General features: G+C 40.9%; 1 long non-coding RNA gene and 1 other non-coding gene across 2 annotated transcripts; one reads left to right on the top strand and one right to left on the bottom strand.

Moving 5' to 3' along the window:
• Positions 1 to 22: 22 nt before the first annotated feature.
• Positions 23 to 24,102, top strand: LOC107374363 (uncharacterized). Its single transcript, XR_011515669.1, has 5 exons — positions 23 to 287; positions 358 to 4,078; positions 4,527 to 7,349; positions 23,314 to 23,516; positions 23,700 to 24,102. It is a non-coding gene; the product is annotated as an uncharacterized protein (transcript).
• A 583-nt stretch (positions 24,103 to 24,685) lies between these two features.
• On the bottom strand, positions 24,686 to 26,034 carry LOC139062082 (uncharacterized). The gene is made up of 3 exons (XR_011515671.1): positions 25,854 to 26,034; positions 24,941 to 25,140; positions 24,686 to 24,773 (listed from the first exon to the last, which is right to left on the bottom strand). It is a non-coding gene; the product is annotated as an uncharacterized lncRNA (long non-coding RNA).
• Between the last annotated feature and the right edge of the window lie 1,966 nt (positions 26,035 to 28,000).

The following is a 28,000-nucleotide window of genomic DNA, read 5'->3' as shown; positions in this document are numbered from 1 at the left end:
TCATCATTTGGGATTACGTGACCCGGAAGTTGAGTAGAAAAGTGCGTGTACCCTATTTTGGTGACATCGTCAACATGGCAGCACTAGAAACACACACTAATTTGATTACGAGTTTATTCAACACCGGTTTGACACACGCACAAATCGCCCACACGCTGCAGCAGATGAACATCCTACCGTGCTCAGAAATGAGCGTCAGAAGATTCTGTGCTCGGCATGAGCTAAAGAGAAAAAGACAAGTGTCGGACCAGGCATTAGAGCGAGCTGTGGCTGGATCGATTTACGAAGTAAGTTTATTATCAGATTTCTACTGTTTATTTACCAAAACATTCAGTTAAATGTATAATTTCCTGACAGACTGGACCCTCATATGGCCGTAAGTTCATGACTGGCTATCTGTCATCAATGGGGCTGCATGCAGGAGAAGTTCGGGTTGGAAGAATCCTAAGGGAGCTCCATCAGCCCTACCATGAATTCCGGCGTGAGCTATGATACTTAAATTAATGCAGTTGACAGAAAATTGAAACGTGGCTGTAAAATTACATACTAAATTAAGTACTGAGACTGACTAATAACATTAACTTGAAATGAACGCCCCATTGGGTGCTGGAGAGCAAAACAGCGTTGCTGCCATATTGGACGGGTCTCATCACTCTCCAAAGTCTATTTATCATATTCATGTCATATTAGAGCGAGCAACTAGGCCTGTTTCTGTGCCACCTACGGTTACAGCAACTGGCGTACAATAGAAAAAGGGTCATGTGGGATTACTAGTGACTTTTCTAGCCTACCTGATAGGATTTTATTTAAATAATTTTAAGTATATTTATATTTTAATTATCATGCCATATCATGTGTCTGATTTTGTGAAAAAACATTATATAATGTGTTTTTTAGCTGTTTTAAGCACCTTCCTCAGTAGAAATGAATGCACTGAGGGTGAATGGAGGCCCATCAAAAATGGCAGCAGGCCACTACGGCTGCTCCAGTCCACGGGGCATCTATGTATATATGTCTGTGGGTTTGAAAACAACATGTAAATTAGAGGTCTGCAACCTACAATCCAAATAGGCATTCCCCCATCCAGTCCACCGAAACTGGTTTGGAGCTGAAACAGTTACAAGACCTTCTGAAAAGAGACCATTTATATATTTTGATAAATATCTGAAAGAGGATTGGGGAAACATTAAATAAAAAAAAGAAAATTTTCTTAGATTCATGACAATAAAAAGAGTATTATGAAAAAATGGAAAACTTGGATGAAAGTCAGACTGCCCCGCCTACATACAGTGCACAAAGGCCAAAAATAAGCTATTTGTTATTTTAGAAAAACCACAATTTTGATTTTTAAAGAAGAAAAAAATCCAATGTTTTTTTTCTTATGTGGAAAATTGTAATACTGGTACTGCTTTCGAGTTTTGCTGGTATAAATTATACAACTGTGCTCAATCCAAGGGTGAACAAAAAAATTGCAATGTTATAACTATTTCCTGTACAACAGTTTCTAAACAAGTGTTGTTTGTAAATGTAAACATTGATTATTTAAAAAAATTTCATGAAGATTGTTAGCTAATATGGAAAATATGGGAGTTAGCATTAATTGAAACTATTTTTTCACATAGGGTGCTCGAAATTTGAATCCAGTTCCCTATCATGCCGAATATATGGGTCATAAACTTATGAGGCCAGAACAGTCTCAATAAGAATTAAGTCACACAACGTTTTCCACAAATGCACACGTTCATTCGGAAATCCACATTCTGTGTTTCACAAATATAATTCGGAGGAACACAAATGCACACGCTCATTCGGAAATTCACACTCTTTGACTCATAAATATAATGTGAAAAAATAAGTCACGCAACATTTTCCACAAATGCGCACGCTAATTCTGAAGTTCACACTCTGTGGTTCACAAATATAATTTGTAAGAACACTTGTAATATAAACTCAGATCATGCGAATTGCTGAACGTGCATTTACGAACAGCTTCTCATTTGTGAACCTTTCTGCGTTTGTGAGTGAAATCTGTGTGGTGCATTCACGGACAGCTTCTCATTTGTGAACCTTCCTGCATTCGTGAGAGAAATCGGTGTGCTGAATTTTGAGACTCTCCTAACGTCGCAGGTCAACAAACGTCACCATTGGCTAATGAACCTGTCAATCAAATATATGCTTCTGCCAGGGCTGTTCGCTTTCAGCCAATCATATGGCTCCTTATGTCACAGAACAGATCTGCTGTGCGCATGCGCATTGCAATTCACACGGCAGAGCAGGATGGACCGGTCACGATCTGTGAGTAATAGTTTTATCTTATTCCCTCGTTGTAATTGATGCAATGTTATAGAATTATGAGTAGAAGCGTTCTTCATGATCAAGTAAAATGTTTTATGTTAAATTCAGTCCAGACGTTACGTGAAGTCTGGTCCATTCTTCATCTAGTTTAACATCAAGCTAAACTCAAGTGAACATTTGTTTAGTTAGCGTATCTAGGTACCATTTTTTTAGGCCACGGTTGTCAAACTCAAGGCCTTGGTCTATTTTTATTTGCCCCGCGAAATCAAATATCAAATATATAATATTAAACTGGCCCGCCGGGCGATTTTGCTAATAAGACTACTAATCCCATAGTGCTTTGCGGCGTTAGCGCGCGAGACGAAGCAAGCCCTCTTTTATGTTTACATCATTAGCATCCATGCTAGTCGAATCAGCGTGTGCAGCGTTACCCTCAGTCTTAAACAACTGAAGATACTCCTCTAAGCACCCAGTTTACTCAGCGAGTTTCCGACTTTGAACGCCTAGAAAGAAGGTATCTGGCTGGAACAGGTGACCATCAGAGTGGAGCGAAATGAGCTTGAAATATTTAATTGTCATGCACTTTTTCTGCTCCAAAGCATGAACGTTAATAACTGAGATATTTTCATAGAAGATAATTGCTATTTTTGGTTTTCACAGATCTTAACTTATTTAATTATCTAACATGTTATTGTATGGCTGTTGTACCTTTCATTTGGTAATTGATTGTTTTGACCCCTATAAAAATGTGTCATATGAGAGTGTTTGTGCTTGAATTACATAGATCATGTACCTGAAGGTAGCTGACAACAACCGAGCAGACACCCACCTTGCCTTCTTCAGTGAAGCTGTGAATGAGCATGGCTTTCCTCTGAGGTATTCATGTTATTCCCAACTTTACCCTCTGTTACCCTGTTACAAATCTGCTTTTGCCTAAAGTGTGTTATTGACCAAAGATAACATGCCATTTGAGGTCATATAGTAAAATCTATGGGGGGGTTGAACATTTCCCTCTTTCAAAAAAAATTTCCCCAGCAGAGGGTTAATAATGCCACATTGTTTACTCACTTAGTAGCAAGGTACATAAGGAAATTTCTGTGAGACTCAAATTGATGTAGATTGTTATAGATGTGCATTAAAAATGTTTGAAGCAAGATTCTAATGTTTTTTTTTCATGGTGAGAGGAGATCATGGCGGAGAAAATGTAGGTGTTGCAGAATTAATTTTCTCAGTTCGTGGAACTGACACCAACAGCTTCATTGCAGGAAAAAGTGTACACAATCAACGGTGAGTTTAACCTAATTTGGAAGCTTTGTGTCTGTGCGCGCGTGCCTGTGCCTGTTGACCTGCCCAGGGTGTACCCTTCGTCTCACACTTTGACTGCTAGAGATAGGCACCAGTCCTCCTGCGACCATTCAAAAGATAACTCAAGTTGAAAACGGATGTATTGACATGTAAATTTGTGTGTATATTATAATTTTCTTTTATTTAATCCCCCTCCAAATCCAGGATCGAGCGCCTGTGGCGTGATGTCTTCATGAGTGTTACTGGTCTATATTACAACATCCTGCACTCTCTGGAAGACCAAGACTTGCTCGACATCAGTAACATCCTTCACATGTTTTGTTGCCACTGTATTTTCTTGTCTCGCATCCAGGCCAGCCTGGATGTCTTTAGAGATGCGTGGGACAACCATCCAATCAGGACAGAGGAAAACATGACACCAAATCAGCTGTGGCATCTGGGCCAGGCTCTGAATCCTGTTTCTGATCCAGGGGCAAATGTATGTTCTGTTAAAATGACTGATCACATGTCAAGTTGATCCTTAACTAAAAATCAAATGTTCAACACTTTGATAATCTACCTCTGCACTATGCTTCTTGGATTCAAGACAAAATGGCTGTTGAAATTACAGTTCTGTTTGTGTGCACCTCTACTGAAGTGGACACTGTCAACTATAATGTCATGACATTACAAAGTCATGACACATCTGCAAGTTCAAAATGCAAGGCATTAGACCTTCCAGATGTGATATTCTCACTGCTGTTTTAACATAAAATTTGCCCATTAATTTAAAAAAATAATAATAATTTATGAAATAATGGAGATGCTAGGTTCTGCCTGACATCATTGATGTTAAGTAATTGTTAAAAGGTCATGATAGGGCTTTATTAAATGTGTTTTCTTGAGATTCATTATGCACAATGCTCATACACACTTTCTTTTTCCAGGGTATACCGACACCAGAGATTGAATGGGAGGAGAACGGATACATGACTGAACCTCATCCTGGGATCAGTGTCCCTGTACTGGACAGTCCTCTTTCAGATCATGAAATGCTGGAACTGCAGGACAGCATTAATCCATTGCAACATTCAGACTCTTTTGGAGTGGACATATATCTTCACACTGTCCAGTATGTTGAGAACTTACTTGAGGCTAGATGATTACATGTGTGAAGAAGGAAGGAGAGAGAAGGTAGGGAGTTAGGAAGAAAGAAAATAATTAATGAGACAGGAAGGAAGGAAGTTAAAAAGTGAAGGAGTGGTCCATTTTAAGGTTAATGTACTGTATATTGTTATTCAATGGATTTGCCTTTGTAAATATGAAATGCTAAAGGATAGACCCCAAAATAGATGTCTAAATTCATTTATAGTTGTGTATTTCCTTAAAGTCTTTGTCAGCCTGATTTATTTTAGACCAGGAATGTATTTGAAAAGGCTGCTGTTCACTTCATCTATGCTACAATTCTTCAAAATGTAAATGTGCTATCATTGCTAGTGTTGGTTTAGTAACATGCATCTTCCTGTGTATCCAGCTCTAATAAAAACATTTAAAGGTGAAGCACCTACTTATCAGGAGATCCATTTATTTTTACATGTTATTGTTTGAATTTTGTCTCGTTTCATAACTTTTGCTCAACATTTAAGGGGAACTGTTACCCTGCGATCATCTTCATTACACTTGAAAACTTGTACTATACCTCCGTCCGTCTACTTATTAAATGGAATAACATGACAAGATTCTATCTACTGGTTTTTTGATCAAGGGATGATTAGGTGTTGTGAGAAGATTCTCTATGCTTCTGAGTCTGTGTTAAGTTGCAACTGGACACACATACCCACACACAGTTTGTTCATTTGTTCTCAGAATGAGAATAATGTCTTTTAGAGTTAAAAAGTTATTTTTTTTCTTGATGTCACTGAAGGCTGTGTTAGAAATATACGCAGCTCATTAAAAGGAAAAGTAACTGATGTAACCAAGAGCCTGAACACAGGAGAATAGAGACACCTGCCAAGATAAAGAGCTGGAGCTTTTGCTCCTTTTCAGAGTCACTCCCATGGAATAGGCCTGATGATTTACTAGCTTCTCTTACCTTCTCTGCAGACAATGTTTAATATGAGCTTCAAGAGGTCTCTGCCCCTAATGGGGTTTGCTTTCACTTAGTAAAAATGCATAATTTTTCTGAATAAGATTAAGAGGCCACCCATATGGTGGAGCGTTGGTAATGTAATGTAACCGGTTAGATTTGTGTCCGACTTGATGCCAACTTGCTCTGACGTCATGCATACGTAGGCAACGATAACCACTTGAGATCAAGGCGGCTGCAGATTTTGGAGCAAGGCGCTGCAGTTGTTCTCCCTCGGCTGCAAAACCTAGGGCATGACGGGAAGCGCCTGGCTCTCACCTGATCTAAGATCTGATTGGTTCATATTTTGATCCAATCATCCAGTGGTAGAACATGAAATGTTAGTTGGTCACATGTATTCTGTAAATCATGTAACGTTGATGATGACAACTATATAGGTCATAAAGAGAAATGTGTTTTGTGTTCTTTTGTCACGTTTCCTATGAGCACACTGAAGCTATAGCTGACAACCTTTACTTATTATTACAGTCATGTCTTCATATACAATATATGATATCCACGAGCACGTGAGGATGTGTTTCAGCTGCTAACAGGCACCAGAATTAAAATTGAAAATTGAACAAGTGTGAACGCTAACGCGATATCTTCATCCATCATCACCCCCGAGCTACACATGCAGGAAATTGTGTCCGACTTATGCGCACAGCAGATCTGTTCTGTAACATAAGGAGCCATTGGCTGAAAGCGAACAGCCCTGGCAGAAGCATATATTTGATTGACAGGTTCATTAGCCAATGGTGACGTTTGTTGACCTGCGACGTTAGGAGAGTCTCAAAATTCAGCACACCGATTTCTCTCACGAATGCAGGAAGGTTCACAAATGAGAAGCTGTTCGTGAATGCACCACACAGATTTCACTCACAAACGCGGAAAGGTTCACAAATGAGAAGCTGTTCGTAAATGCACGTTCAGCAATTCGTATGATCTGAGTTTATATTACAAGTGTTCTTACAAATTATATTTGTGAACCACAGAGTGTGAACTTCAGAATTAGCGTGTGCATTTGTGGAAAATGTTGCGTGACTTATTTTTTCACATTATATTTATGATTCAAAGAGTGTGAATTTCCGAATGAGCGTGTGCATTTGTGTTCCTCCGAATTATATTTGTGAAACACAGAATGTGGATTTCCGAATGAACGTGTGCATTTGTGGAAAACGTTGTGTGACTTAATTCTTATTGAGACTGTTCTGGCCTCATATAAACTACACCTGGACCAAAATTAAAAGCTGGTGATGTTTGGTGTGACGCACGTGTTGGCCGTTGATGGCTACAGCAGCAAGATTGTTGCAAATTCCACCATGCCAGTAAAAAACAACCTTGTCATTTATGAGGAAATATACAGGTAAATATATTCATAGCTACCAGTGGAACAATTAATAATTTCTTACTCTTCTGTATTGTCTTTTCAATATCGACATCTTTGTTTTGAGTCTGTAAATTTCAGTTCAGTCATGTAAACATTGTTTATTCCAGACCTGCAGTCATGAACCATGGTATGTGGGATCAAGTCAGGGTTGACCATGGCAGAGAGTTTTATCTGTGTCTTTACATGCAAGAAAAACTGTCGCAACATAGGCGCAACCTCAGCAGGCCACCATACCTCCAAACCACATCAACAAGGGTGAGATTTTAGTATTATTGAAATGCAAATTAGCAACTCACAGTTAATCTTACTACAGTAGACTACTACATACTGTGACTGCTATTTATATAAGGTCTTTAGTTTAAATGCACACTTTTGTACATTTATTCCTTCAAACGTGCATTTTCCTACATAAAAATCATACCTTGATTTGTGTGTGAGAGACATAATAAGATACCTTTCGTCAAACTTTTTGACAGGTCTATTGTTCTTTGACCTTTTAGACCTTTCAGTCCTATTGTTCATTTTGACCCTTGACCTTGCCCCCCTTTCCTATCATTAATCAAATGGACAGGTGTATTGTTCAATCTTTGCCCCCCCTTCCGTATCATTAATCAAATGGACATGTGTATTGTTGATCGTCCAGATGGCCTAGACCCCCCACGCCGCATCATCAATGGCGTATTGTTGAGCGTCCAGATGTCCATGATCCCCCACGTCATAGGCTAATGTGTGTAATGGTGCGTGAAGTTTCTTATTGTGTTACCCCAGTGGTTCCCACAGCCCCCTCCCTTCTGAGTGTAATCCTATAGTGGATAACTCTTTAAAAGCTCAGATCTGTCCGAATGGTGAAAAGCCGAGCTCTAAGAAAAAATGATGAACCACGAGGAGATGCATGAAGCACCAAGCCGCGATGAAAAGGTGCCTACTACATCTGACGCTTCAACTTCAACTCAAAAAGTGAAAGAAGAGAGCGTGGATACGCCGCTGTCAAAAACCATGCTTTGTGAAAAATCCATCGCTATACATCAGATGCCGGCTGGAATTGGAGCTCCCCGCAAATCTACATTCTACATCTGCAGAGTGCAGGTTCCTCCTTTCGGTGGTAAAGAGCTGGGTACTAACGGATTCATCACCACCGAGATACAACACCAGTCCGAGGTCCAGATCGCTACCATCACCACCACCGCCGAGATACAACGGCAGTCCAAGGCCCGCATCGGCACCACCGTGTTTTCCAGAGGATAACCTACCACGACTCCCCACCATCATGGAGGTTCCGGAGAACGTACCATTCAGGCCCTGGGTCGATGGGGCTGATCCACCTTTGGTGATATCAAACCCTGACCCGCCGCCAGGTCATGAGGAGGAGGAGGATGTGCAACCCCTCGACATCCAGAGCACCGATGAGGAGCCTCACCGTCTGCCTGACTGGGTGTTTTCAGAAGACAAAGTAGACCGTGTGAATATGGGTCTTCTTCACTTGGTCAACATGGCGATCAAAGCTCACTTACCAACCATCTGCCACGGATGCAAGATCGATCACCCCAGTCAACGGCAACACGAATGTCTTTACGTAGCTGAAAATGAATTATTTTACAATTTTCACTTTACGGACATTATTCGCAGGGTTTTAACACCTAAACTGATTCCGGCTCTTCAAAGTTTTCTCAGTCTGCATGGCTTCCAGCCTCTGGACACTGAGATTCTGTTCACCATGGCTGTGACGCAGTTGCACGGATTCAGGGCTGTGATGCCCATTCACAAAGACATTTTTCCTGTCCAAAGCTGACCTGGACGCGCTGTCCGGGGTGGTGATGGAGTGAGCGAGCTGCGGATGGTCTCTTCTACAACTTTATTATTATATTTGACGACAGTATGATTAGATTTTAGTTCTGACTAGTGTTTAGATTATATTTGACGACAGTATGATTAGACTGTGTGATTTTATTCATTATATTTGACGGCTGTTTTTAGTTCTGACTAGTGTTTAGATTATATTTGACGGCTGTTTTTTACAGTATGATTAGACTGTGTGATTTTATTTGATGACTGCTGTTTTTACAGTATGATTAGACTGTGTGATTATATTTGATGACTGCTGTTTTTTACAGTATGATTAGATTTTATTTCTGACGGTAGCGTCATTAGATTTTAGTTCTGATTAGATTGTGTGTACAATTTATGAAATAAAAAGAACTAATGAAAACAATTATGCATCATTTTTGCCAACCATTCATCAGAGATGGAGGAGGTAATGAAAAAGGTTTATTTTACACCAGAACATCAGGGTAGTTACGGTGGTGTGGAAAGGTTTAGAACCGGTTTACAACAAGATATTGGGGAGAAAGTTTCATCGGATAAGGCTCGCGATTTTCTCTCAGAACAAGACGCCTATACACTTCACAAACCTGCAAGAGTTCATTTTCCGAGAAATAAGGTTTTTGTCTCAGGGCCGCTAAAACAGTTTCAAGCTGACTTATGCGACATGCAGGCCTTGTCAAAATCAAACGACGGCTTTAATTACCTATTAACCGTCATAGATGTATTTTCAAAGAAAGCCTATGTACGAGCCCTGAAAAACAAATCGGGGAAAGATGTTACAGAAGCTTTTGCTTCAGTTTTCCGGTAAAGAATTTTTTAATAAGAAATTTGAAGCCCTCATGAAGAAACACGAAATTGTGCATTTTGCCACAGCCAGCAGCGTAAAGGCCAGCGTTGTGGAGAGATTTAACAGGACTCTAAAAGGTAGAATGTGGAGATATTTCACAGCCAAAAACACCCATCGCTACATAGATGTGATTCAAGATTTGGTGAAAGGTTATAATCATAGCTACCACACTTCTATCAAAATGGCCCCCTTTGAAGTTAACACGGAAAATCAATGGCAAGTGTTTCGCAACCTTTACGGGACCACCGCACCGAAGCCTGCAAAGAAAATGAAGTTTAACAGGGGTGACGTTGTGAGAATTTCCAAACTCAGAGGTGTTTTTGATAAAAAATATGAGCAGAGTTTCACGCACGAGCTGTTCACAGTGGACCAGTGTCTTCATCGAGCACCGCCGGTTTATAAACTCAAAGATTTTGATGGGGAAAAAATTGAAGGGTCATTTTATGAACCCGAATTGCAGAAAGTAAACTTATCGACCGAACGATCCTTCCACGTTGAAAAAATTTTAAAGCGCAGAACTTACAGAGGCCAGAAGCAAGTTTTTGTTAAATGGCTTGGCTGGCCTCAAAAATTTTCCAGTTGGATTAAAGCCTCAGACCTGCACGACGTTTAAAAAACAGATACAATAAAAAAATGGATCTGAGACAAGAGGAGGGTTTTTATATCACATTGCCCTCTAACGCCAGTAACGAAGTGTTTAAAAATAACACGATTGCCAGTTACAGAACCGATCTAGCCCGTCACATCAATCTCAATGGCAGGTGGCAAGTGGGACTGTCTGAAATCACTTACGTGCACTCGTGGTTTAATTTACCGAACGATCGTGCGTTTGTTGAATGGCGACGAGTGAAAGAACCTAAGAAAATCAACAGAGCTCCGATTACTCCCGGATATTATAAAGCTATCCAAACACTTAGAATGGAATGTGAGACTGCTATGAGAAAGATTGATCCTGATTTCTATCTCATTCACAGATTCCCCGACCCCATTCTCAAATATCAGATCGGCGATGAAATAGAATTTAGATTTTTAGCGCCTCTGGCCTATCTGTTAGGTTTCAACGCGGGTGAGTGGTTGACGCCTGAAGGTACTTCAGGCCTCGATGAACCGATCAAATCGGCGCCTCACCCACCCGATTTAACAGGCGGTCTATATCAATTTTACTGCTACACGGATGTCGTGACCGAGCAGTTGGTCGGCGACGTCTTTGCGCCTTTATTACGTACGGTGAAAGTTGAAGGGACCTTCGGTCACACGGTCACTCATGTGTTTAATCCTGTGGATTACATCAGCGTTTCTACGAATCATATAGAAAGCATTCATATCGAAATAAAATCTGATCAGAATGAGCCGATTCACTTCTTATACGGAAAAACAACGGTGAGGCTTCATTTCAGGCCGCACATCAGAGAAATACAATAATATAACGCTCGTGAAACAGGGTGAGAGAGTCAGTTACGCTCGTACGTCTTGCAAACATGATTTATCACCTGCAGAGAAACGATCCCAACCGTTTTATGAATTATTACGTCACTCAGGCCGGTCATGGTTTACCAGGTTTTAGCGGTGTTCCTTATATGTACGGACGTGGCTTTGGATCGATATTTTCAAGACTGTTTCGATTCATTTCACCTTTTGTTAAAAAAGGATTTGCTCTGGCTAAACCGCATCTCAAAAAGGCCGCTACAGGAATCGTGTCAGATGTGTTGACGAGAGCCGTCGGTAAAATCAATGACCCTAATGCCCAAGAGGGGTCAGGCCTCATGGTTCTGTCGAGGCGTGTTCGCAAAAGACCCCCCGGCAGGCGTTTAAAGACATCTACATCACGAAGCGACCGGCGCATCAACGCTCCAGTTACAAAAAGCAAGCAAAAGAGGAATAAGTCTCGTCAGACGGGCTCTGATATTTTTTAATCATGTCACTGCTCCACAGCAAATCGTCAGAATGTACGCTGAGTGAACTGGATCTCTTCACCGTACCCATGACTCAGTTGTCTATCGAAGATAAGATCTACAGCGAAATTTTACCCATAGCGGCCCTGACGGACGGCGGGCCTGTAGAATTTTTTGTCCCCGGAGATGGAGAAAAATATTTGGATTTAAACGACACTCTTCTATTTTTGCGGGTGAAAATTACAAACGATGACGGCAGCCCGCTAGATGATGGTGCTGCCACCGGTCTGATTAATTACCCGATAAACACGATTTTCTCACAATGTGACGTGGTTCTCGGCGATCGTCTGATTTCACAGTCCAGCGCCACGCACCCCTACAGAGCGATCATCGAAACCCTGCTGAACTTTTCTGAAGCGAGTTTGAATTCTCAATTCAGCGCGGGATTGTTCTTCAAAGACACCGCAGGTGCGCACGATTCCACCGTTGTAATTAACGGACGCAATTTAGGCCTTAATCAACGAGCGACTTTTACAGAAAACTCCAGAGAAGTGGATCTGATAGGACCCCTGCATTCTGATATATTTTTCTGTGAAAGACTTCTTTTAAATTCTGTCGATCTCAGAATTAAACTGACACGCGCGTGTGATGCTTTTTGCCTGATGGGGGCGCGTGATTCCACCTACAAGCTGAAACTGCTGGGTGCATCGCTTTTTGTGAAGAAAGTTAATATTTCACCCGCCGTACGTTTGGGTCACGAGTCTGCTTTACTAAAAGCAAACGCCATGTACCCGCTCTCACGCGTGACCGTCAAAACTTATTCCATTCCACAAAATTCGAGGATATGTAATCTGGAGAACCTCTTTCTCGGCGCCATTCCTAAATATATCGTCTTAGGATTAGTGGATCACGAGGCTTACACAGGACGTAGAGATCTTTCGCCTTTTAATTTTCGCCACATGAATGTGGAATATCTGGCGTTGTCCAGAGACGGAAAACAGATTCCATCGAAAGCCTTTCAACCTACTTTTTACCAGGGAACATCGGTCAGAGAATTTTATAATCTGTTTACAGCCACTTCAAGACAATTGAAAGGTTTGCCTCTATCGATTAATAGGTTGGAATATCAACAGGGGTATACACTCTTTGCCTTTAATCTGAACACAGCGGATGACTCGGAGGCGCTTTCAACCGTTTCCACCGGCAACCTGAGGATGGAGATGCGCTTTGGAGAACCTCTGAGAGCCACGGCTACACTCATTGTGTATGCGTGTTACGACTCCATTCTGGAGATAAACTCAAAGAGAGAGGTATTGGTGGATTATTATTAATGGATAATCACGAATTGGACGGCATATTATCGAACCTGCTGGGAGATTATTTTGGTGGCGTGTACGCGTCTGATCAGCTGTCTACCGTCCCAAAAAACATTCGACTACCGGCCTACTTTGTGGTAAACACTCATCCTGTCCATTTACCCGGTGAACACTGGTTGGCGCTAGCTGTGGAACAAAATGGCCTCGGGACATTTTTTGACTCTTACGGTCTATCGCCTGAATTTAAATATTACCCTGAAAACATCCTGAATTTTCTAACAGAACGTTGTTCACGAATACAATATCAGGATCGTCAGCTACAGAGTTTTGCATCCGACCGTTGTGGCCAGCATTGTGTTTTTTTTCCTGTGTCATAAGGCTTGTGGACTTTCTCTGAAACAAATTCTGTCTAAATATCATAAAAATGTAGATAAAAATGATGCTATGGTTTATCATTTTGTTAAAAATTTTTCAAATTGCATCAAACGTCATGATGTATACTTCACACAGGTGAATTGTACTCTTGAAATGTTTAAAGAATGTCACGGACTGTGAAATTTGTTTTGAATAAAGTTTTATTGAACAAACAAGAGAGTTAAGGTGTAAAGCTGATCCATTTCTTCATAGTGGGGACATCGCTCCAGCTTGGTGATAAAATGATATTTCTCCTCGTTTTTTTCTTTTTTTTCTTCAAAACACCGTCTTCAGAATCCGGAAGCACAACCCCTCCGTTCCTGAGTTGCGTAATCTGACGTTTCGCTAGCGGATTGGACACGATAGATAAGGGCACATTTTTTTCTACTAGAGTTTTTAGGAAAGGAGTCCAACCCGTCGGTTCTGATTGTGGATGTTTTTTTAACGGGTTGCTGATGCTTTTAATCAAGTCAAGGATGTGTGATCCTTTCTGCACATCGCCTTTATATTTAAATTCCCCCGTCGGAGTCCAGTTTAATCGTGTCATTTTCAGCAGGTACTCGGCGTTTTTTCTTCCGCGTACAGGAAGATTCTGTAGCGTTTCATTAATGAGTGTGTCAGCTGCTGTTTCTACAGCTGACGTAGGCTCAGCCGTCACAGTGGGCGGTTCAGTGGGAGGTGCACTTTCGTGTAATCCGCTTCTCAACAACTTTAAATAACGCTGTAGCAGCGCATTGTATTTTTTAATTTTCTCATACGGCGTTAATCCCGTCTCCTGCATAATTAATTTCATTTCAGAGTCAAGATTCTCTTCAGCCACGTCCCGTATCGTAGGTTTAACAAGCTGACGTAATTGTTGGGGGGTCACCATAAACATTTTTTGAGAAGCCATTGTTTATTTCCTTATTAAGCCACCTATCAGTTCACCTATCAAAGGCGCAGCGGCTGCTAAGAGTATGGGTAGAAATCCGCCTTTCTGGCCGACTAAAAGCTTCTTTTTTTTTTAAAGGCTAGTTTTGTTATGAGTCAACTGCCTGAGCACCGTTCTGCTTTTAGACAACTTTTGAAATTGACGCGGTGACAGACGTATATTTCCCTTGATCACGTTTAAAGCTATCTCGCACAAAGCCTTCAGAACGTCCTCGGAGCACCCTTTTAAAAACTCCTGACGTTGGCGAGGCTTCATACGTGACAAAGCACGTAGAATCTTGGCGTTGCGTTTTATCCGGGCTGACATGGCTCTGTTTTAGACAAATACACCGCAGTGAGCTGACCCGGAAGTAAACTCGTACGGAGACGGAAAGATTCTGGCGTTTCCGCTTTTAAATCCACAATTAAATAACCGTACGGTTCTGACGTAGCGTCTTGAAAACTCTCCATGAAATATCTTTTTTGGGTAGGATATATTTGATTTGCTAAAACATTGATTTGCAATTTGTCTCGAGGGTTTTTAAACAAAATCAAATAATTGGTGTTTAAGCTGATGGAACGACTATGTTTTCCTTGATGAAAAACATTTTGAGTGATTAAAATGACGCTCATATTTCTGTGATGTCTCAGCTGGGTAAATAATTTTAGCACTCCAGGATGGCTGGACGTTTGAGACATCATGTCATCCAAGATCACCAAGTGGTTTTGACCCGATGGAAATAAATCATCATCCTCGAATGAAAGCGGGAGACCTTGAATGAATCTAATACTTTTATTACAAAGATCATCATACATAGGTTGATAAGATGTAAAAAACCACACGATGTTTTTTGGCATTTCAGTTAAACATTGCATACAATTTTCCAAAATACTTTTTACAAAAAAGGTTTTTCCACAGCCTGACGGACCAGCAATTTGTGCACTGAATGGAGATTTTAGTCTAGCGTCAAAATCAGTTTCCATTTTTAATACCCAAATGGTTCTGTACTGCCGTCAGCAAATAACCTCCGCTTATCAAAAATCACACGAAACCTTTTCACAAATGAAACATTCGAGAGAGTGAGGCCTTTTTTATCCCTCTTGACGATCTCCTGCCGAGTTTGCAAAAATCTCCCCCTTTCTCCAGCGACGTAGCCCTCCACCAGCAGCGCCAAGCTGTCAAAATTGATGTGATCAGATGAAATGAATGACTCTGTGATACCCTTAGCCTTTATCACCACCTGCTGGCGGTCCCGGGTTTTTAAGCATACGTTTTTGGACCGGCTGAAACAAATTCCGTGATGGAATCGCCGTGCAGTTCATCGGTTAAATCCCCCAGCAGCGGTCCTGTTGGTAAAACACACTCATTCTCTTTGACAGAATAAATTATAGAATCTGTATCGTAATAAATGACGCGATTTCCCAGTTTGTTCAACGCATTTAATAATTTCAATCTGGCAAAAATTGTGGTGAAAGCTGCGATAAATATGTTGTTGCTTCTGCCAGGAGTCGTTAGGCATTTTTCTGTCAAACTGTGCTGCACCAGAACGGCTCCTGAAGTGACAAAGCTGAAGAATTTAACTTTGTATTTCCCTGAAAACAGAATGACAAAAAATTCATCAGGTTTTTGAACAAATATGGTTTGTACAAGATCATCTCTTTGGCCAAACTTTCCCCAGAGTGAATTGAGACATAATTTTGAAATGGCACGCTTAGCAGGATTGTGCTGAATCTTAGACTCATCTAATTGTATTCCCTGATGAAGCTCATAGTCCTGAATGTATTTTCTTTTCGACTCATCGTCAATCAATCCTTCAGGAAAACCAGACGCTTGTTGTTTCTGCTTCAAAAACGTGTTAATGTAACCTGCAAACACATCTTTACAGCTTTTCTCAAAATCCCAGACTTCAATCATTTTCACCAGACGGTAGCCTGACTGCAACGCGTAATTGAACTCTACACTCACCCAAACGCCCGTCAAAGCACGTTGAGACGCGCTGTGTGAACAAGAATCAGATTGATTATTCATTTCAGCGCATGTACGACATAGTGTAAAAACAAGTTTACCTTTGGATGTTTTAAAAGGCAGAACAGGGAAAAACAGTTTTCTGGGTGGCAAAACGACAGCTTTAATCAAGCCAAAATAGTGACTCGGATCTCTGAAATTTTTAACATGAATTTTGGGATGGCCTATGGGATAAGTCTGTGTGGCGTTTACATAAGGGTACAGACTCGTAAAATCCACATAGTGGATTTTTTCACCGCTCTGAGCCGAATGCCTCAGCCGAACCGGACAAGTTCTGCCTCCATACAGGGCTTCACGAGGTGAGAGAGGAGCTGGCGGTGGGTCAAATCTTGAGACAAACTGTTTCACGTCCGGATCAGTTTTTACCATCTCCTGCCAATCATGTTCCCAAATGACATTCATTTTTAATCGATGCACAGTTTCCAACGACTGAAGCTTTTTGACGGTTTTGTCATAAATTTCACCAAAAGTGATTTTTCTCAGAGGACATATGGATGACTGTAAGAAACATTTTGGACAGCCGTGGAAAAAAACAACCCATATACTCAAACCCTTGTTCGACGCCTGAAATCACAGCATATCCGTCGAGATAAAAATCTCCCACTTTATACTCCCCCAAAGGCGTTAAAGCGTGTTGAATGTCTACATTTTGACTGCGTGAAACCCATTCCAGCCACACGATGCTTGAACTTGAAAATGGTTTTTGTTGCGGTCGATAGCCGAGCGGACAAGGAATGGCCAATGTGTCTGGTTTTAGGAATTTTGATCTAAACACGCGCATGCAAGCTGAAGCGATCGTGACAGATTTCAGCGGGTCGATACCTGTTTCATTAAAAAACTCCTCTCTGAAAATACCGCATGCTTTACGCAGAATTTCCACATCGTTTCTACAATAAAACACGGCCTCCTTTCTGAAATCAAACAGCTGCTGTTTAGACACATCGGTGTACCATTCTAAAAATATTTTTTTATGCTCCGGAGACATTTGTTCAAACCCATAATGGCTGACATCTGGATAAGGTCCTTTATAATTCAGATGTTCAAGCGATGAAAATCTGTGAGGAAAATAACCTTTAGTTTTATCTGTAAAGCCCAAAGCAGCTGGAAGGTTGGCTAATTTCATCATGAGAAAACTTAAGGAGTCTATGAATCTCAGCCCGAAGTCTGGATCGTGAAAACTCAGGATTTTACAGCCTTGCATGAGTATATTTTTGGGAACAATTTTTAATTGACACAGCTCTCAAAATTATATAAGCATCAAATTCACGCGCATTGTGTGCAACAAATGTATAATTGCTGAATTTAGGACGACGCATCTGCATAATAAAATCTTTAATGCAATCTAAACCAAATTTCTCCCAAACGTCGCCTGAATCGGATTTTGCACAGATTAAAAAAGGTGTATGCACACCGTTCTGATCCGTAAACGTTTCAGTGTCGTAATAAATAACCTTTTCCGTTAAACCGTCATCTTTTTTTTCAAGCTGAATAAAACAGCGATGATCATCCGTGACCACCGACTGTTTGCAAACGATGCATTTGGTCGCTGAGCAAACGTGCTGTGAACCATTTCCACCCATGGCGATGTAATAAGTTTGTTTACATATGGTGCATTTTTTAAACATTTCGCAAGGAGAAACTAACCTGTTTGCTTGAGGCCTTAAAACAGGTGTTTTGTGAGTTTGAAAACATATTACATTTTGGCATATTCGATTACAATCAGAACATGTGATGAGAGACGTTTCTGTTCGTTTGCATAAATCGGTATTACACACGCGACAGAACCATTTACAATGATGTCCGTTCATGTTATTATAAGGAGAAAAGCACCATGAACAAAAATATTTGGCTCCTAAGAAACCTTTAATATTTTTTATGCCGTAATAATGTTGATTCAGTAGCAAAATGAACAACGGATTTGACCGATCGCTAAAATCTGTTTCAAATTTAGAAATGATTCTGTCGGATCTGTAAAAAATGATTATTTTTCTTTGAACAATATTTTCAAATCGAATCACGTCGCTAAATGAAACGGTTGATTGCTCCTGAAGCCCTGCCTGTTGATGAATATTTTTAGCCACATTCAATAATTCTGTATCTCTCGCTGAGGGATTTAACAGTCCGGCTATGCTTAGCGCAAAACACAACGGCTGATTGGCCTCTGGAGGGCAAATGAGATGGTTTCGTTTTTTATTGACTAATTCGTGATCCAGAATGGTTTCGATTTTTCGTTTCCCACCGCCGGAAGGATTATTTATCACTTGCAGTCTGAAATTAAATTCGTTGTCGGCCTCTAATGCTTCATTTGATTGGACTAACAGATCCAGTAAATACTGAAGCTGATTTAACATATTTGATCCGTCATAATTAAAATTAACGTGGTGCGTCGTGTGCAAAGTATTAATTTCAAACTGGACTCTATCGTTGGGACGCGCATCTGGCTTCCTCTTTCAGCAAACCTGTTTAATATTTCCATCAGATTAATATAAAACTCGGCTGGGTCGTTGATTGCTTGAAAAGACACTCTCTCTCTAATTTCACGCTGGTTAAAAGCTGCGTTTACGCTCCCTCAGATCTGCCGGTGTTCTATTTGTCTCAAAATTTCATCTACAGCTTGTGGAGATGGCTCATCTGAATTTGCTAGTATTTGATCGATCTCGTTTACGCGCTGCCGGTGTTCTATTTGTCTGAAAATTTCGTTTATTGCTTCTGATGAAGGCTCATCTGAATTTGCTAGTATTTGATCGATCTCGTTTACGCGCTGCTGGTGTTCTATTTGTCTCAAAATTTCGTTTATTGCTTCTGATGAAGGCTCATCTGAATTTGCTAGTATTTGATCCTCGTTTGAAACGGCTTGGGATGCTAAAATCTCACTATCTGAAGCTAATTCATCTACTTCACTCAGTCCGCTTACATCAAACCAGTCAGTTAACACCAAATTATCAGAATTTAATAGAATTTCTTCGGCCTCCTCCACTGAGGGATTTTGGCTGGCTAAAATTCGATCTAACAAATCCGTTTAATTCATCATCTACTTCAAACAAATCTGAAAGGTCATCAAACCAATTTTCACTCATGATACAAAAGACATTAAAAACCTACTAAAAATGAAGAAAAAAAATCTGCGTCGTCCTTTTACAGAGCCAGAACTTGCTGGACCACATTCACCAGGCCGGAGTTCACTTGCAGGAGCAGGTAGCCAAGCTTCATCCTGTTTGATCTCTGCAGTGGCGTAAATATGCCCCGCTTCTTCTTCTTCAACCGTTTTTCTGATGAAAAAATAAATAAAAATAAATAAAATGAACGAGCTTTTAATAAATTATATATATAAATTTAACTTACTCTGTACAGGTGCAGGAGGTGGGGCGTTCTCTTCGTCGGTCGTGGGTTGTTCTGAAAGGATAAAAAACATCATCTTTTTTACTTCAAAATTTAATATACTCTGCGGAGCTTTTTGTGAAACAGCTTACCGGCTGGCTGCTCAGGAGCACGTTCAGCGGTTTCAGAGTCGCTGTCGGATTGTTCTGAAAGAATAAAAACAAGGAAAAATATGAACGAATCATCTTTGAAGTAAATAACCACCTTTTTATATATCTCTTACCCTGCGCAGGAGAAGGGGGAGGAGGAGGAGGATGAGGTGGTGTGGGCGGAGATATTGAAGCGGCTGGCGGATGTTGTTCTGAAAGGATAAAAAACAACGGTAAATGTGAACGAGTCATCTTTGACTTATTAATCAGTTGTTTTTTATCGTTACCATCCGTCTGCGCATGAGAAGGGGTTGGAGGTGGTGGGGGGTGAGATATTGGGGGTGCGTAGGCCGTCGGCCGTTGCTCTGGAGAATAAAAACGATAAATATGAACGACACATCTCTGACTTATTAATCGCTATTTTGTAATCACTTACCAGCTTCGAGGATCGTTTGTGGTGTGATGGTCCTGTAACGAACAGCTTTCGCGTTCGCATTCGCGTGTGATCTGACGGTCTGGCTGGGCTGATACGAATGTAAGACGGTTCGGCTGGTGGATGGAGGCGTGGTTGGGTAAAAGTTATCACTTCCGGGGTAAGGTTGAACCCCCTCCTTTTCTGTAAAATGAGATATTTCTCAGCTGAAGAAAAGAACGTTACGTATATATTTATAAAATCCACTCACTCAGATTGTCGACCGCACGATTAATTTTAGACAAATCATCCAGGTGAAAAGGTACCGGAGTTTTACAAGTTAATTCCTCAATAGGAATTTCTTCCCACTCGCCGTCCGATATGACAATAGCGTCTGAAAATAAAGATGTTAAACCAGAAAGAGAAAAAAAGATTTGCGTCTTAAGTTAAAAACTTACCCGTCATCTTAGCTTGTTACACCTCAAATCACGACTCCGAAAATGCGTTTTACATTTTATACAGCTGTTTAAAAAAATCTTGAATAGAAAACGGTTGCGATTGGTCGAAAAAAAAAATGTTTATAAACAATACATAGTCATTTGCTTTGTTGTATAGGTAGATAAATGTCTGAATGGGTGTTTAGTGTTGTGTGTGTGTGTGTGTGTGTGTGTGTGTGTGTGTGTGTGTGTGTGTGTGTGTGTGTGTGTGTGTGTGTGTGTGTGTGTTTAACTCGTATCCATTGCTTCTTCAAAACTCCCCGGAGCATAAATAAAAAAACCTTTACGATCCAAAAAATAATACCGGACCGGTTTTGTACCGGACATTTCTTCCTGAAATCGCTTATGTTTCCTTAATAATGTATAAAATGTACCAGCTCCTTCACTCGTGTGTAAATCCGTTTACGACATGCATGTGCCTTAGTTTAACTATTCTGAGAGGTATGACATTAAAGGTTTGACCAGAGGTACGTCTGCTCTGAGACTTTACTAATCCACCCCTCCCAAAAAACAAACCTCATAAACAGCTTTTTATTTATTTCAGCTGTTATAGGTCCTACAAAAAAGGATCAAATCTTTTCTCTGAGGCAGGAAGCAATGTGTGTGTGTGTGTGTGTGTGTGTGTGTGTGTGTGTGTGTGTGTGTGTGTGTGTGTGTGTGACAGTGAAAACAAAAAGTCACAAAATGTGACACTAAAGGCAGGAGGCGATGGTTAAGCTTTCACTGCTGATGATGACGAACCAAAGATGCTGTTCACCTAAATAGCTCTTTGAAACAATAGCAAGTCATTTGCTTTTGTGAATTGTTTCCGTGACGACTTGGTTCAGCCAGTTCTTTGTTTTAAAACTTTCCCGCCACCTGCAAAAAAAAGGAAGTCAATTGCTTTTGCGTGTTGTTTCCGTGACGACTTGGTTCAGCCAGTTCTTTGTTTTAAAACTTTCCTGCCACCTGCAAAAAAAGGAAGTCAATTGCTTTGTCAGAAGTCGCTGGCCGTGCAAAATTGTTTAGAATGAGCTTTAAGAAAGCTCAACAGATCTTTGTTGAACCAACTTCCCGCCACTCTTTCAAACAAACCCACCTGCAGAACAATACAGAGTCATTTGCTTTGTGAGTTGTCGACTAAAAGCGTCACGCTGAGGTAAGGATCAACTTTTATTCTTATAGGCTTGAGTATGCAGGGTGCTTTACAATAGAACCATAAATGGTTTAGGATGGCAAACCATTGCTTTTCTGAAGTGAGAGAAATGTTTGAATGGTTTAGTCAAAGACAAATGTTTGAATGTAATCCTTTTTACTTCTTAGAGAAGTGTGTGTGTGTGTGTGTGTGTGTGTGTGTGTGTGTGTGTGTGTGTGTGTGTGTGTGTGTGTGTGTGTGTGTGCTTACAGCCATTAATTTGATGTGCTGCTGGACATAGAGTTTAACACAATAGTTTTAGTTCTGGTCAAAAAGTGTCAGTGAGCTGCATGTAAATATTTACACATTTAAACACAAAGTTTAAGACTGAACATACAAAATCCAAATATCTAATATTTGGGAGAAAAGCACTTTGTGAACATCTGCCAGATGGCTGAGTCTCGAGAGCAAGCAAGCAGACCCACCCCATTCTACAGTCAGATTCTTTAACTTTGAGGAGATCTGCAACCATTTCATAAGTACTTGACCAGCGTGTGGGGCTGTCATTCACAACAGTTAGGCCGCACTCATCCACTGTCAGTGAGCCATGTCATGTTTGATATAAAAAGTCCATGAGGTTAGACTGATATGGTGTGCCAGTAAGGGCTGGTAAATGCATTATAATGGCTGCAGCGTCAGACTGATGTGGTTCTGCTCACTGGTGAGGCTGGCCTTCTTTTTCTTGCTTCTCTGCATTTGCAGTACAATTTAGATGACAAAACTTTCTGTGTGTTGAATTTAGGTGATGAACATATCTGAGAGGTAAGACATTCCTCTTCCTCGCAGCTTGGTGCTTCATGCATCTCCTCGTGGTTCATCATTTTTTCTTAGAGCTCGGCTTTTCACCATTCGGACAGATCTGAGCTTTTAAAGAGTTATCCACTATAGGATTACACTCAGAAGGGAGGGGGCTGTGGGAACCACTGGGGTAACACAATAAGAAACTTCACGCGCCATTACACACATTAGCCTATGACGTGGGGGATCATGGACATCTGGACGCTCAACAATACGCCATTGATGATGCGGCGTGGGGGGTCTAGGCCATCTGGACGATCAACAATACACATGTCCATTTGATTAATGATACGGAAGGGGGGGCAAAGATTGAACAATACACCTGTCCATTTGATTAATGATAGGAAAGGGGGGCAAGGTCAAGGGTCAAAATGAACAATAGGACTGAAAGGTCTAAAAGGTCAAAGAACAATAGACCTGTCAAAAAGTTTGACGAAAGGTATCTTATTATGTCTCTCTTGTGTGTGTGTGTGTGTGTGTGTGTGTGTGTGTGTGTGTGTGTGTGTGTGTGTGTGTAAAAGTGGAGTTGAGCTTGTAAATTTGCATGACAAATAATTATGATTCTGAAAAAAAGAATAACAGTTACATTTTCTCTTGTTAAAATTGCAGTTTTTTTGAATACTTGATTTGAATTTGTAATCAACAGAACCTTCGAGTGGAAAGGTTGTGGCCAGAGGTGAACAATCGTGTTAACTACCCCCTGAAACAGGCTTTGGTTCACCTGCTGGACCAGGAAGCTGTGAGCCTGGAGGACAACCTGACTAGATTCTGCATATCAAATTTGACATGTCAAGTAAGCCAAATAGGACAACGGAGTTGTTCAGTCATGGAATGCACACAGGATCCCAGGTATCTTTAACTTTGTATTTACAACTCTTTAAGATACAATAGAATATAAACTTTCCACACTGTCCCTTTGTGGGGACATTTTGTTACAACAGCAAAGCAAATTTACTGTGCAACATTAGAGGTATATTGATCATTTTCATTCCAGGTACATCCAACCTAAATTTGCTTGAATCTGTTTTTTAGGCCATGGGATACCCAATGAACTGTCAGAAGACCGCTGTCTTACTGAAGTCTCTGAGGAGCTGCTGCCATGTGCATCTGTTGTTGCAAACATGTATGAGCAGGACTTGGGATCCTCACTTACTTGGGTGTCTACTTTTGGAACAGACCCGTTTTCATCTGAAGAGGACAGAATCCATGCAGAGCAGGACTTTGCAATTGACTACCCTGACATGTCTCTTCTTTTTAATCACGTGGTTAATGGTGACCATACTCCTTTCCAGGATGCATTGATCTCCTTAATGAATGTGACTGAAAGATATGTCTGAGAAAATGTATTAGCACTGCTTTCTTGCAACTTCTGGTGTCGTCCAGTAACTCAATTAATTGACCATTTTTTCAAAAATAAATTTTTACAACTGAAAAATCAGGATGTATGTAACAGTTTTACAATTCTTCCAAAGCTTTAAGTTATTTGAAATGAGCTAATAAACATTAATGTTAACTGTCTGGCATCACTAAGGTAACCCCCCCACCCCCCACCCCCCCTTTACCTCTTTACCACACATACTATTTTGGTCTAATTCTTATTTGAGCATGAGCCTTAGAACAGAAATGTCATGTGCTTGATGATTAATTTGGAACATACCAAACAGGTAAACAAGTCTTTATTGTAGAAACAATTCCCAGACAATTGCAATTATAAAAATATATGAGAACTTTCAATACAATCATTATGTAAGATAGTGCAAACGAGGTCATTTAGCTTGTAAAAAATTAGGTAAAAACAAAGTCACCAAGCAAATCGTTCATAGTTCAAGTTAAAAGTGCTTTCCATGTATTAATGAACAACATTCAGTGAAACAGGGAACAAAGAATTGCTTAAAATAATGCTTTAAGCTCAATATTACTGCCAGAGTGCATTTCCCAATGCAGCCAGGGCATCAGAGAGTCCAGTGACTCTTACTGTGTTGATGCCAAACTCATCTGCTCGACATTTTGGGCAAAACGCAGAATTTTTCTTCCACTCTTCAGCGCAGGTCAGGCAGCCAATAAGGCTTTGGCAGCATGTTGCAACAATGGGCTCAACCACAGGGCCTGCAAATTTGGTTAGAACAGTTGTAAAACACAATAAATACAATTCGTTTTTTAATGGCAGGACACTGTGCTCTAAGTGCTCAATAAGCAGCAGATAGTATGGAAGTAACCCTGAAATCTGCAAACAAAAGACAAAATCCTTTTTTTTTTTTTTTTTTGTTAATTACCTTTGCAGACAACACAGGCAAAGGCATCTTTAACAGCTGCTGCATCGGCTGCTCTCAGGGACACTGCTGTGCTGCGGTTGGAATTAGCCAGCTCCATCAGTTCCCGGATAGTAGTCGACACTTCTCGAAGCCCCTGTGCTGCCAAAATGACCTCCTCAATTTGATCGTACACAGCATCAAGGCCATTATCATCTCGCCGGCTGAAAAGCAAGATAAACATACATTATAACCTACTTGTTCTCAATAACATACTTGTAAAGTTACAGTCCAACACTGAAATGAAATTTCTGCATTTGACCCATCCCCGTGGGGAGTGGTGAGCTGCAGCTGCACTCAGGAACTATTTGGTGGTTTAAAAGTAGAATAACTGTGTTAGTCATATTGTTATGATGCAGCCAATATTTTAAATTCAGAGTTTAAAAGTCTGGCTGTTGTAAATACCATTGATCTGTCAACCTAACTAGCTAATTTGATGTAGCGCCTTCTAAGAGTCCTGGAACCCCCCAAGGCGCTTTACAACACAATCATCCACCCATTCACACAAACATTCACACGATGGTGGGGATGAGCTACGATGTAGCTACAGCTGCCCTTGGGCGCACTACAGAGGCAAGGCTGCTGAGCACTGGCGCCACCAGTCCATAAGACCACCACCAGCAGGGTTCAGTGTCTTGCCCTAGGACATGACAACAGCGACAGACTGAGCGGGGCTAGAACCTGCAACCTTCCGATAACGGGGCGAGCTATTAACTCCTGTGCCACTGTCGCCCCACCAAATGAACCACAGTAATCCAAACTTGTGCATGAACTTCCAGAGATGAACTATTTTGGCAAAACCATTTTCACAAAGAAGAAACTTACTTACAAAATGTGCAGTCTAAATTCACACCAAATGAAATTCCTGTGTAAATACCTCAGCTTCCTCTTTTTACTTCCTTGTAACTGCAAGAAGTCTTCCTCTCTCACAGCCAAGACTTTCCTTGCATTTTGCTTCCAAAATGCTGATCATGTAAGTAAAATGGTCAATTCAGTTCACAGCACATTAAATTTTTTCTTCACAGAAATTAGTGTTTTTTTTTTTTACTAGGAGGTTTAAAATGTTCATTTACCTCTGGTTCCTTCCGTTTCCAAGATTTTGTTTCCCTGACCATCAGTAAGGATAATTAACTCCTCTTGTTCAAGGGCCTCGTTGACTTTTCTGGTGATGCCCACTACAGAAGCTTCAAACTCAGAGAAACACACCGTCAGGGTCTTGCTTGTTTCCAATCTGCCATCAACAAGTTCAGCGATGAAGATAGTCCTGATAATGACAATAATTTTATTACTCATATAATCCTGAAATAGAGACAGAATAATAAAAATATTAATATTAATAATAATAATTTTTATTTATAACGCACTATACATTGGACATCAAATCTCACAGTGCTACAAAGATCAAACAAGTAACAGATAAAAACTAATTAAAACAACAACAACAAAAAAAGTTCACAGACACTTAAAAATACGCTTTTCTAAAAAGGAAGGTTGTCAGTTCCCTTTTAAAAACATCGACGGTCAGGGGGGCTCTGAGGTGTTCAGGAAGAGTGTTCCACAGACACGGAGCAGATGCTGTAAAAGTTCTGTCGCTCATGGTCTTAAGCCGTGTCCTGGGCGCAACCGAGAGGTGCCGTTGGCCTGCTCTGGTCCGGGTAGCGGTGTGTGGGGAAAGAAGATGAGTGAGATATATGGGGGCCGCACTGTGCAGACAGTGGTGGGTGTGCAGGAGGATCTTGTATTCTATACGAAGGTGTACAGGGGGCCAGTGGAGGATGGGGGTAATATGCTCATGTTTCTGCACCCCCATTAGGACCCTGGCAGCACTATTCTGGACAAACTGGAGCTTTTGGAGGCTCCTGCCAGGTATTCCCAACAGAAGTGTGTTACAATAGTTCACCCTGGAGGAGACAAAGGCGTGGACAATCATCTCTGCGGCTGAAAGGGAAAGAGAGCAATGCAGTTTGGAAATGTTACGGTGATGGAAAAATTAGGTTTTGCAAATTGAGGTGACATGGTTGTCAAAAGAGAGTTCTGGGTCAAACTTGACCCCAAGGTTAGTAACAGAGGGAGAGAGGGGAATAGTATTGCCAATGAATGAAACAGATGTAACAGGAGAAGAGCAGAGTTGGTGGGGTGTTCCGATTTGAATGGCTTCTGTTTTAGAGCCATTCAGCTGCAGAAAATTTTGATTCATCCACGCCCTGATCTCCTCAGGGCAGGAGGTGGTGGCAGAGAGGGAGTGATGTGGAGAACATATTTTGTGTGTGTGTGTGTGTGTGTGTGTGTGTGTGTGTGTGTGTGTGTGTGTGTGTGTGTGTGTGTGTGTGTGTGTGTGTGTGTGTGTGTGTGAGAGAGACTTAAGTAGTAATAATACACGGCAGTGGGTTTGAATGCTTACACCTCTGTAACTACATTTACAAAACATTCTACAAATTAGTTTTCAGTGTCACATGCAGCAGTCACATTTGTAAAAAATATACTAATGTAGTTCAGCAATCCAAAAATGCACACATCCTAATGCCCTTAATCCAGTGTGTTCAGTTTCATAAATCTGGTTACCTTTGGAACGTTTTTGCAACAGTCACTCTAGGAGATGGTCTTGCAGACGACGTGGAAGCTCCAGCAGTACTCTGTGGTCGGTGGAAGGAGAAGCGAGTGGGGTTGTAGGATGCAGGCACGCTTGATGACTCCTCCATGCCTTCTCCATGAACTTCGTAATGCCCTCTCACTAAGAGGTCCAATGTACTGAAGCGTCCGTCATTACCAGGAAAAATGGCTACACTGCTGTCATCAGTAATATACAGACTGGTGCAATGAACCTTTGAAATAAGTAAAAAGTATTTAAAAATGTTCTCTGCACAGCAACGTCAGTAAAACGCGTTTTAGAATAAAAGGCTACCTGGAAGATTCTGTTAATCTTTTTGGTCGTCATGTCTTCTTCCTTTAGAGTCAGCCGTTTTGTTCCTTTGAACAACACATAACTGTCCATGTTGGTTGGTTTGCTGGTCGGTGAATCTGACG

This window comes from Nothobranchius furzeri, chromosome 12 (assembly GCF_043380555.1).
Source record: "Nothobranchius furzeri strain GRZ-AD chromosome 12, NfurGRZ-RIMD1, whole genome shotgun sequence".
NCBI classification, from domain to species: domain Eukaryota; kingdom Metazoa; phylum Chordata; class Actinopteri; order Cyprinodontiformes; family Nothobranchiidae; genus Nothobranchius; species Nothobranchius furzeri.
The sequence above is the reverse complement of the archived record's forward strand: the minus strand, read 5'-3'. Positions and strand labels throughout refer to the sequence as shown.